The sequence below is a fragment of the Amblyomma maculatum genome, chromosome 11 (genome assembly GCF_055883805.1).
Source record: "Amblyomma maculatum isolate TAMU_Amacu chromosome 11, ASM5588380v1, whole genome shotgun sequence".
In the NCBI taxonomy this organism is placed as follows: Eukaryota; Metazoa; Arthropoda; class Arachnida; order Ixodida; family Ixodidae; genus Amblyomma; species Amblyomma maculatum.
In genome coordinates, this window is record NC_139354.1 from 97,116,667 (window position 1) to 97,128,760 (window position 12,094).

Here is a 12,094-nt window from a genome sequence, read left to right on the forward strand (position 1 = left end):
CACAGTTCACTTCTATGAAGTAGACTTTCTGCTCTTGCCTCGGTAGTGCGAACAGAACGACTATGCAAATAATATAGCGTCCTAATAATATAGTAATAATAATTATATAGTGACTGTGAAGCAAAGAAAAGGGTCAGCCAGCATGTGAAATGATTGAGTTTGATCAGGCCATATTTCAAGTTAGGGGCACAGATTTGTGATTTCAACACCCTAGAGGCATCATCTACCAGCATAGCAGAATTACGAGGTAATTTAAAAGCAGACAAATGTGTTATTATGAAGGTCAAGCCAACCTAATGACATACTTGCGGTAACAAGCTGACAATTTTTTTCTAAACTGAACTTCAAGGAATAGGAGAAACAGTGCAAGTGGGAATTGTGTAAGAAAGCATAACAGTAATATGCGTTGTGGGGCTAGTTGGTTCATACTCAGATAGGTTTTATGCGCACAAAAAGACGACACAAAAAGACAAGGGGGACAGGACGGAGCACAGCGAAACACTCAAAAAAGGGCCCACTGTCGAAGAAAGGTATTCCAGTAATATGCGTTGTGGGGCTAGTTGGTTCATACTCAGATAGGTTTTATGCGCACAAAAAGACGACACAAAAAGACAAGGGGGACAGGACGGAGCGCAGCGAAACACTCAAAAAAGGGCCCACTGTCGAAGAAAGGTATTCCAGTAATATGCGTTGTGGGGCTAGTTGGTTCATACTCAGATAGGTTTTATGCACACAAAAAGACGATACAAAAAGACAAGGGGCCTTGTCTTTTTGTGTCGTCTTTTTGTGCGCATAAAACCTATCTAAGAAAGCATAAGATCAATGAATGAACTAATGGCACACTACAGTTTCGAAATTTCTTCTTGCATTCATAACAAAGTGCTTGCTTGTTCATTCTGCATCGCAAGTTAATGGATAGCTCCACTTTTGCAAACATCGTGAAATCAGTAAGCTTGGGTAACTACAAGTGGTTAATACTATTAGCAGCTGTCAGTTGTTTGGCATAACTTAGTTTTCCAATGATACTCTCACGATGCACTGCAGTTTTTTTTTTTTTTTCCCCAAAGCTGCCAGCAGGCAGGTAGTGGATTGCCAGACTTGTCAAGTATGATTGCAACCATGCAAAACAGCTTTCACAATGTTTCAGATTTTAGTAAGCGCTTAAGGCTCAATTTCCAACTTGGATCCACACAAGTGTGGCCTAAACGGTCAGCAGTTTTGATCTTCATTGCCCACCATGCACACTTGCTGCTGTTGCCCTGGGCACAGAGAATACACGAACATTACAAACCAATGAAGCTACAAAGGAATCGTTCTGATGCTGAACTCTTTTTTTTTTCCGCCTTCAAGTAAACACTTCCGTGAAGTAATTCTACTTCAATAAGATATATAGCTATAAATAATTACGTACACTGCCTCCCGGCAGCGAATACAAAATTTCAAACGTACCAATGGTTTTTTTTTTAATTTTTTTCTAAACAGTAGGTGCGATCTTCGCCGCTCCAAGCCCTAATTCCGAACACAGCTTCATGCACTTTCTTCCAGACGAGACAGCCACTCGAGGAAAGCTTCGAAATGGCTGCTTCCGCTTCACTGTGCCCTCCTCACATAAATTGCTGCGTGCCAATCTACAAACACAGGCGTTTCTCGCTTCGTTTTATGGATGAATGACGCACTTGGCCCATCGTACACGATACGCACACAGGCACGTAGAAACACGGCTTATTTATTTACAAACACGGGGGTTCCTCGCATCGGCTTATTAATGAATGGCACGCTTGTGGCCGATCGTACGAAACGTGCGCTCGCGCGCTGAAACACGGATTATCTACAAACACAGATGCTTCTCGCGTGGCATGCTTGAGGCTGATCGTACACGACCATAGCCTCATTTGACACGACATGCACACGCGCACGTACACAGCTTGTCACACGCCATGAAGCTTCTTGGTGTTCCGACGGCAAGACAGGTTGCTTCAGTTGTCACTTGCGACGTTGCACTCAGAGTATCACAAACGTTTACACATTTTATACGGGTGCGATCAAAAATCAGCTGACCGGGGATTGCCAAACCCACCGTAACAAGATTATCCCTCTCAATGCGCGCCGTCTGTAGCTTGCAGTTTAGTTCATAATTTTACCGCTGTCGGTTAGCGCTGCATACCATATACTAAAATAAAAGAAACAGAGTGAGAAATAGTAATTGTTTCTAATTTTGAACCCATTAGCTTTTAAATAATGTTAAAATATTGAGTAGTGTTAAAAAGGCGTAATATTATAAATAGTAAGCCATTGGAGAAGTTAATAAATAAAAAAAAAGAAGAGTGAGTAAGAGACACTTAACGGCCACTTGGCGAACCGGTCACGAAAAATGTGGTCAAAAAATGGGCTTGCGACGTAGGTGGGCGCAACGGCCGCGGCAGCCGCGATACTCTCTGTGTACGCAGCTTTGCTGTTTGCAAATACACTGCTCGTAAGCTTGTATGCTTGTATGATGTACTTATACGGTTGAATCTGAAGATGGCCACTTTTCCCGGGCGCACGTCCAGCGTCTTCGGAGCAAAGTAACGACGTAAGGACGAGCGCGGTGCTGTCATCACTAGCAAAGCCGGTGAGTATTTTGCCCGTTGGTTTGATTTTCCGCTCGCATTCCATTCTTGCTGGGCTCTAAGGTACTGGACGCAAAAATGAAAAAGCGAATCTGACACAGCGCATTGTACAAATGTGGAAATTACAGACTTTGGATCGCGCGTCGCGGAGTGAAATGCACGTGCAATTTCTCGAGCGACCGTTGTGGGCTACATTGAATGAGCAGGGATTGATTTTGACAGCGTATGAAGAATAAAAACGGAGAGGGCCACAGCTAGTTTACAGCGCGTATCTATTTATGCAGGAACATGAGTTGTTGCTTCGCGCTTCTTGAGAGACCCCCAGTGAGCGATTCTGAACACCGCGTTGACGATAGCCACATATAAACCGCAAACGCGTACAACTCGGCGGCTTGTGAGGGCTCGTACTGAGAAGCAGCGTGCTAAATTCGACTCGATATAAGGTGAGGACGAAATATTTTGTCAGGACGTGAACTCATTTTCTTTATTTTGAAAGAATTTTGAGTCGGCTACCTCCGCAATGATTTTATGGAAGCAGTAGGTTTTCAATACAACTGCAGCTGGCACCAGCTGGCACTTGGTAACCGCGGTTACCAGAACTTTGTGTTTTATTTACTGCTAACATATTTCAGAATTCGTATGTTTATAATTGGAAAAATTATCCTAATAATCGTAGTAATTTCATTCATAGTATGCACCTTAGCATTGGCACGTGGCTGTGTACTATAAACTGACGGGTGCACCCTCGTGGTAATGATTTGTTGCTACACTACGTATATATTTATTTGCAAACACTGAAACATGGAATTCTGGACTATGGGCAGGTTTACACGAGGCATTATACGTAGAAAATAACGGTAGGTGAGAAAAAGGATTATGACAAAAGCCTGAACCAAATAGCACAAAATTTAATTATGCGTTCACCTTTGGAGATTAATTTATTTTAAGACTGTGCCAAACTAACATTAGTGTAGTGTGCTGGTTCCAGTTAACAAACTATTAGATTTTGCTAATCTCAAGAAAGTGGCGTTTAGAGCGTAGAAAACTACTTAAGCAACTGCGGTAAGGTCTCGACAAATGCCATGCACATACAGGGTGGCTGCACAGTTTAAAAGATGACTGAACAGGGGTAGAAGGGGACCCTCAGATCTTAACCCAAGCCAACGTTTCGACAAGTGGATTTGTCTTCGTCTAGCTGCCCAAATGAAGACAAGTCCTCTTTATAGAACTGTGGCTCGACTTGCAAACTAAGGCTTCCTCTCAACCTTCGTTCGGTGCTCTGGCACATACAGGGATACAAAAGAAAAAATTCACAGTTCAGAGTTTAATGCGGGGAAACAAGTTTAAGGCCATGCGGCACATTAGTAGTACGCCACGCAGCAGCCTGAAAATGTCTTGTAATAACCTCTGTGTGAATGTGAAATTTGAATTTCCTTGTAGGGAGCCAGTACTAATGCTTTTAACTATCTTGCTTGAGGTTAATTTTCTTTATCGACCCAGCATGTTGTCTCTCTGCCATACTGATATTGCTGCAGGACTAGAAAAACTTTATTGCCATATGAAATATACCTTTAGGTGCAGCTATTGCCTTGTTTAGTTTTATTTCATCTGACATAAAGGCAAAAAAATGCACCAATTTTACCATACATCTTCATGCAGGTGTTAAAACTTGGCATCTGATGGAGTCCGTCTCCCAAGCTTCATAGCTGGATCTTTGTGCAACAAAGACTGCAGGCATGGTTCAAGCTGGAAGCTGCACCTTCCAGCCATTCAAGGTCTGCACTGCATGGATGCTACTTTCATTTCTGGGCACATCGCTACTCCAGTCTGTAACATGGTACAGTGCCAGCTGACCTGACAGTGCTGTTTTGCTGGGTCATTGTTATTTGTACAGGTGTGTTATTGTGAGCCTCAATTGCATCATGCATGTTTACTGGATTAATATAGACATACTCATGTTACTTTTGTTAGGGCCATCAGCATGCTTAACCCGAATGCTCAACAGCGTGCCCTAAACTGACGTAGGCATTGCAAAGTGTTGGCCACTGGAGCTGAGACAAGGCCTCAGCATATTTGTGGTGGCTGACGACAGCTGGAGTGCAGTTTGATACAAGTTGTTTTCGACTTTCTGAGGGAGTGCACTCTTGACAAGGCTGTAACGCTGCAACTGCATTTTGCTCATGTCTGCAGCCGAACATGTTACAGTTTGCTTATCTAGTCAACCTTACATGCTGTGTGTGACTGCTCGTGCTCCCTTTTTTTTCCTGCTTGAAACAAAGTTTAGGAAAGGAGGAGCGAATGTGGATTCATGATGTTTATAAAGTTGAATGACAAATACATATGCTGGCTACAGTTCAGCTTTTTGAGGCCAAACTTCTTTATTCTCAGGTTCATGACTTCATGAGCTTTGATTCTAAACCTGAAATGTGCATGAGCAGTCACACATCATGTCAAATTGCTAAGCAAACTTCGTGTTTTCTGTGTGCGCATGTAATTTTCTTAGTGTGTAATTTTCATCTGAATACTCAGTACACTACAGAATGCTTGCACGTTTGGTGTTTTTCATGTAAGTTATTTATTGAAACTAAGGGGAAATAGTCTCTTCCCGAATAGTACATATCAAAGGTGAAACTATAGCCTAACAGAAAAACACACTCACATGGAAGGCAACAAGACACAAGGTTGACCAACAACTCATCCTTATTCCAGGGCGCAGACGAATATAAACGTGAAAGGGAGAGGGAATGTGGGGCATTATTAACACAAAAAAATGACGTGCGTGAGATTAAAAGCTAAAACCAATGTGAGGAAATGCGGCTGAAACACCAGCGCCGCAATAACAAAAGGAGGGGCGGTGGGTGGAACGGTGATGGCTGGAGACACCAATGAGAGCCAACTTAGTCAAGCACTAGGGTGCTAAAAACTTGTACAACTGTCCGAGGTATTTCTTCTTTTCGACGAGTGCCACAAGACAGTGCTGATGAAGATCCCCGTAGTCATTAATTGCCACCGCTTCCAGCGCTGCCTGCATTCACTGCACATTCTTGTTGTGGGCTCCCAATGCTTGCAGTGTTGAGACAAATGCCCCCCTCCCGAGAAGCATTGTTGGAATACCTTGCGTGCTTCTTTGCTCGTTCATTATAGCACCTACCAATCTGTTTTATGTACACTTTACCACACTAGATGGGAAACCTGAAGCCAACACCACTTCACAACCACGCATATCGCACTTTGGCACCTTTTCAATATTATTAACCTTTGAGCACATTAAAACGCTTAGGGGGGCATACATCTCAGCACTGCAAGCATTGCAAGCCCACAGGATCTGCCCACTGGTGCACGAGCTGACCTGCTTGGCTAGGAAGAGCACCCAGGTAACTCAAAACGTGCTGGAAGCAGTGGCAATTAATGACTATTAGCATGGCCTCTGTGGCACCTACTGAAGAAGAGCAGAAATGTCTTGGACAGTCCTACAAGCTTTTAGTGCCCTAGTGTTTGACTAAGTTGGTTTTCTTGTTTGTGCTTCTAGCCGCCCCAACCTCTCCCCCCCCCCTTTTTTTTGTTGTCGTCGATTGTGTTTAGCCACATTTCTTCACGCATTGGTTTTAGATTTAATCTCTTCCAGGTTGGCCTTTTACAGCACCCATGTTCATACATTTTCTTCTTTATATTCTGCTCTTATCCTGCGGCATTGACTTCATTTATTTCATTGTAACAACTGAGTGCATTTTTCGTGTTAACGCCCTTCACTTCTTTACCCTCTTCCTTTTGCTTTCATATTCTTCTGCATCCTTGAACAAAGATTAGTTGTTAGTCAGCCTCATGTACTTTCGTATTCCTTGTGTCTTTTTCTGTTAGGCTATAGCTTCAACTTTGACATGAAACAACTAGCTCAGATCTAGATCATCCTGAAGTAGTAAATGTTCTGGCTAAAGATTTCATAATACTCAGATATTTCGAGCTTAGTTTTTAAAAGCTTAAAGATGACACCTTGAACTGAAAAAAAAAGAACTAAATCGATAATGAATGATTTTTTAGTGACAAGTTCTTCATGCATAATATAGAAATACAGCTCATATACATTTTTTTTTTCAGAAATTTTAAAGGTTTTTATTATTTTTATGGACACTTAACTCCCTGACAACTTTCTTGTGTTTGACAGCGAAGGCTACACAAGAAAGGGAATGAGTCCAGCCTTTGTCTCCATGCCACTGACAGTGGGTTGTTCAGGGGAGGGGTGATGAGGGGAGGTTGAAAGGATGGTGCGGGTTTTTTGCTGTCCCGACAGTATGGGGGCAAAAGCCTATTTCTTTCCCTTTCTTGTGTAGCCTTCACTGCATAGCCACTGAGTTTTCCATGAATACAGTCGTACAGTGGTCAGAAAAATTCAAAAGGCTATCACATGATAGGATCTTTAACCCTTAGATAGGGAAATGGCTTTAGACTGTAGTAAATGCTGCAAATTATAAAAAAAAAACATTGAGAGGGTCAAGCATCCAGATGCATTCACCATGGAATGGCCATAAAGAAAGGATGTGTTATTATTGTGGTTACTGCACTGTTCTGTCAGAATAATCTCGGGTTCTTCCTGTATGCATTGTAAGTGCACATTATTAGCTATGCCTATAGAAAAGCTGCTACATTATGAACCCACTGTGCATGGCATTTTCAAGCTATTAAGTTTTCTGTATCATTCTTGCAATGTGCCTGAGAGCCACCTTTATAACTGCAGGTGTGGTTATGGCTGGGCTGCTTGTGCCACTCAACACCGATTTGGTCCTGGAAATTGCTGGAACACCTTGGATGCGTGAAAGAGCTGCTGTCCAGAGCCTAACTGCGGAAGCCTGTTGCTACATTGCAGGCTCAACTACCATGGAGCACACCATGCCATTTTAGTCGACATATTCAAAAGTAAGTGAACTTTCCCAGTAGAAATTCTATTATACTGAATATATTTTCAGTATTTTAGGATATGTACTTAGTACTTAGATCATCTTAGCATGAGCCACTTTGGTGCTTTAAACCCCATGAACCAAGCAAGGCTGAATTTGAGAAAGATGGCTTCAGAGTATGAAAGAGCACTGAAGAAGGGTAGAGGAGAAGCCTCAGTTTGCAAGCTGAGCCAGTGTTGTGACAAGGGGACTTGTCCTTGTCTGGGTAGCACCATCATAACTAGCAGGGTTTAAATGCACTTTTGCCTCAGAAGAACGAAAGCTAGGGAGGGAGAAGAAAGAAGCAGGGCAAGGAGTGAAAGAATGTTTCCTCGGGGTATGAATTTGAGCCTGGAACCGGTGAACCCTGTGACCTGGAAACGAAAATAAAAAGTGGCAGTAGCAGAAAAAGGTGTAATTTAAGGTAGATAATGACTCAGCATTTAAAGCAGGTTTAAGGGGTACTCAACTTCTGACTTTTTTTTTTGGGGGGGGAGGTTGTTTTCGTAGTCCGGTTTGAGCGAAGGACCTGCAAATGCTCCCTTCGTCTGATGCGTGCATTTGAGTGCATTGAGACAATTCAGTAAAAGCTTGGTAGGGTAGTCAAGGAAACAAAAAGATAGTGTGGCTAGATATTGTTAATTTTCGAAAGGAGCAAGAGAAAGTCACTGCTTGCAATGGAAGTCGGCATCGCAGTCCCGAGTCCCATCGTTCCGTGCGGTGTGCGCCACCAGCAACGACAGGCATTGGCATTGCCATTGCATGACACCTCCAGAGATTGTTGCCTCATGCTGTTGCGCCTGTATGCACAAAAGCATCGCTGCCGCTCGGCGATGCCTCCGCTCGCCACTTCGCTGTAAGCGGGTCAAGCTCTTCGTGCACTTCGAGTAATGCGGCTTAAAATGAATGCGTTTGGGTCGGGACCGAAAGATATTTCGAATAAAACGATATCGTTATAATGAGGGATTACTGTAGTGCAAATGTCTCGAAAGGAAAATTACAATTCCTTACATACATTCCCTCTGCACTATAGCTAGTAGGGACAACACTCCCATAAAGCATTAAATGTACAGTTTATTCTCAGCATGTGTAAAATCCACTACCCCCCCCCAGACAACAGCAAAGCTGCAAGTGTTTTTCTAAACACGTTTCCTTGTCACCACTGCTTTGGCTCCACAATCCTTTTCTTCAGATAATGTCTCGCTAGGCAGGTGTAGTCTACTCTGATTCGCTTTTTTTCTATTGTCCTCTTCTGGAAAGCTCAGTATTCCCCTGTGGCCATATATCTTGTTAGATCTCTTTACGATGCCTGTCTGTACCCTTTCAAGAAACAGGTGTCATAATCCAACCTGCTTCAGGTGGTTATCTTGTAGCTTATCCTGCTGCTGCCAATCTTTATTTTCGTTTTAGGTCACCTTGTCACAGGTTGCAGGCTCATAGAAATTGATACCCAAGGAAATATTCTTTCACTCCTAGCCCTGCTTCAAGCTTGCATCTGTACAAGACATGGCAGAACAGAATTTGTCAAGGTACATGGGTGCCTTCAAACGTTATTAGCACTGACTTGGTCTTTCTCATCATTCAAGTGGAAAGGATCGTCGCATGCCGCAGTTGAAGAGTTTATAAATGTTCGGTTTCCGAAAGACCTTTTCCAGTTTCGTGAATTACGTCCCGGTACGAATTCACGGGGGCTATCATGCAAGATTGGATGATATGAGTTTTGGCTTGAATGAATAACGAGGTAACTGCTGCTACCTTTTGCGCAGTGAATTCATTGGTGGTCTTCAGAAGGATGACATTCTGGTGGTACTTGATTTTCAAAGTTCTTTCTAGCCCTCCCTCTTCCCTACCTGGCTTTTGTACAGAAGCAAGGGTGCATTTAAACCCTGCAATAATGATTGAACTGCCCAGATGAGAAGTTCTCTTGTCAAAATATTGGCTCAGCTTGCAAACTCCAACTTGCCCTAGACCCTTCTTCACAGCTCTTTTATAAACCAACCAGCCTACTTACTTTAGCTTGCGTAGCCATATACTATAAAAAAAGATGTTCACTCTGTCAAGCAACAATAAATTGTGGATTGAGGTGAAGATGTTTCTGACATAGAGTGCTGCACCACTGTCAGGCTAAGTTAATGTACACCTTCTTTTGACCCTATGCAGCATTTTTGAACATCAGCTTCTGCTTAGTGCATGATATGGAATTTTGTAGGCTGTGCACCAGCCTTAACTTTGCATAACTTTGAGTGTCTGCTGCAATAGTCTAATGTGACTAGTGGTGGTGATCCACTTGGTCTGCAGCAGCCTCAGTTGTAATGCCCCACCTTGCATTGACCAAGGGGCGGCACCTAATGTCTGCTGGCTGTCTTGCCCGTGTGTGCAAACTGTTCAGCTATGGTATACAAAAGCACATAGAAAGTTCTGTTGAATTAAAACAAACATGGAATGCATGTTTGAAATGAACAATACCAAATAAAGAGGCAGAAGTGAACTGTTTTGTGACTATTTCAGCAACCCTTTGGCCTTCAGTTATGACCAATACAATAGTTAAGCAATTAAACATACTTATGCAAAAAATATGGTACACTGCATTTTCTACCTGTTATATCACGAGATGTAAGTTTGGTTTGGCTCTTTAGGTTTAATGTCCCAAAGTGGCTAAGGCTATGAGAGACACCATAGTGGCGGGTTCAGGAAATTTCGACCACCTGGGGCTCTTTAATGTGCACTGATATCGGACAGCACAGGGGCACCTTGCTTTTTCCATCCATCAAGAAGTGGCTGCTATGGCCCAGATATAAATATAAAGTGCTAACCGCATGAGTCACACTTCACGGCGCGACTTTGGGGAAAGGCCACGGCGCTGCTCTAGATCAGCCGTCGTCAAACTGTTCTCTCTCATTCCTTCCGCGCGTGGCTCGAAAAACGTCGCGCATCAAAATGCCGAGGGTGGTGCGATAGTCTTTGGGGAAGGACCAGTGAAATTGGAGTTCGATGTACGACGCAGCTTCCCTATACTTTTGCATGGAGTTTTCAAGGGGATATTCCACGAGTTTGATGGAACCATAATTCGAATTATCCTGGTTCAGCTCTAGTCATTATCTGCGAGTACTTGCCAAATCTACCCTATCCCATCATATTTTTCGTTATTCTCCTTTCGTTGTCTAGATCTGTTCTTACTGCCTGTCCTAAGTATATATATTCTTGCTAATTTTAGTACTTCGCTACCTATTGGTAAACTGCTATTCCTTTCCGAGGCTGTTAAACATTACTTCTGTCTCCTGCGTGTTGATCTTTAGACCTACCTTTCTGTTTCTCCTGCCTAAGTCATCAATAATTTTTTGCAGTGGGTTAAAATGTTAAGCATGGAGGTTGAAAGCAATGTGCAGTTTCTCAAAGCGAAATAAACTCAGGACTACAGAAATTGAGAGCTTGTTCGAGAGGTAGAAAGCGAGAGAGTGTTTACAGTTTACTAGGTTCGTTGACGCCGGCATCTTTGAAACTCGAAACTTGGGCTGGGCATCTATGCAAAGCATCTACCAAGCGAGCTGCGCAGTGCTGCGAGGAGCCAAATTCTTTCAGCAGCATGCACACCGGTGCCAGCATGTTGCCTCTCCCCCATCTCCTCTGCAGGCCATGGTGTGGCTTATCAAGTGCATGCCTTTTAGAGGCTAAGTTATAGCCTTGACTCAAATTTGTGTGACCTGCTATCAAACGTCTCCCCCCATCTCAAGGGGTCCAATGGCTGAAAACCACTGTTCTAACATGCACAGTGCTACAGGGCTGTGTCAAAATGGAACTGCCATGTTTCATTTTGCTATTTTTGTGTAGTACCACTTGCATAGCCATATGCAAGATCTATTTGTGTATGGCATGGGCTGATGAAGGAGAATTGAAAAGATACATGTGCTTTCTTTTTTTCAGATTGTCTGATGCAGTACATAGCAAAACATCCGAAAACAGATGTGCCTGATGAAGTACAAATTTAGTCATGCCGCCAACATCTGTGGCGCTTCTTCATTGAGGCCAGCCGGCAAGGACATCGCAGGAAAATCTCAGTTGCCGATGATTCCAATAAAGCTGGAATCTGAGTTCGACTTTCTATATGCTGCTTATTCAGGGCGTGCTTCAGTAGGTGAGCCATTTTTGCTGCTACCTGGATGCACAGAAGCTGTAAGCTTGCATGCTCAGTATATCACTTAGCAGATTAGCAAATACAGCATCGACTCCTTAGCCATCAGGGAAAATAGGGGCACTACCAGTATTCTGTATTTTCTTCACCAATGAACTGTAACTATATGTGGTACACAAGATGACACACAATTCAGTGTGCTGTACCACGGCCGGTCTCGAGGGAGAGCGCGCTTCTCTTTCCTTACGGCCTCACCTAGTGGGGTCTGTTTTGACCTCCCGCCGCACCTCGGTGGGGTCGCCACCGCCCCACAGCTGTGCCTCTGCTACCGCCGTTCATGCGCAAAGGAAACGCACTCGCTCTTTGTCCAGCCCGCGTCAGATGCAACCAGCAGGCCCTGACATTTCACTCCTTTGGTTTATAAA

At 43.4% G+C, this 12,094-nt stretch overlaps 1 long non-coding RNA gene across 3 annotated transcripts; it reads left to right on the forward strand.

Annotated features, from left to right (window-relative positions):
* The first annotated feature begins 2,362 nt into the window (after positions 1-2,362).
* LOC146174455 (uncharacterized) lies at positions 2,363-11,634 on the forward strand. Of its 3 annotated transcripts, none has more exons than XR_014701765.1 (4): positions 2,363-2,611; positions 4,269-4,503; positions 7,342-7,520; positions 11,462-11,634. It is a non-coding gene; the product is annotated as an uncharacterized LOC146174455 (long non-coding RNA). The 3 variants fall into 3 exon arrangements; XR_014701767.1 differs by having other exon boundaries at positions 2,368-2,611; positions 4,269-4,446; XR_014701766.1 differs by having other exon boundaries at positions 2,381-2,611; positions 4,269-4,384.
* Positions 11,635-12,094: the final 460 nt, after the last annotated feature.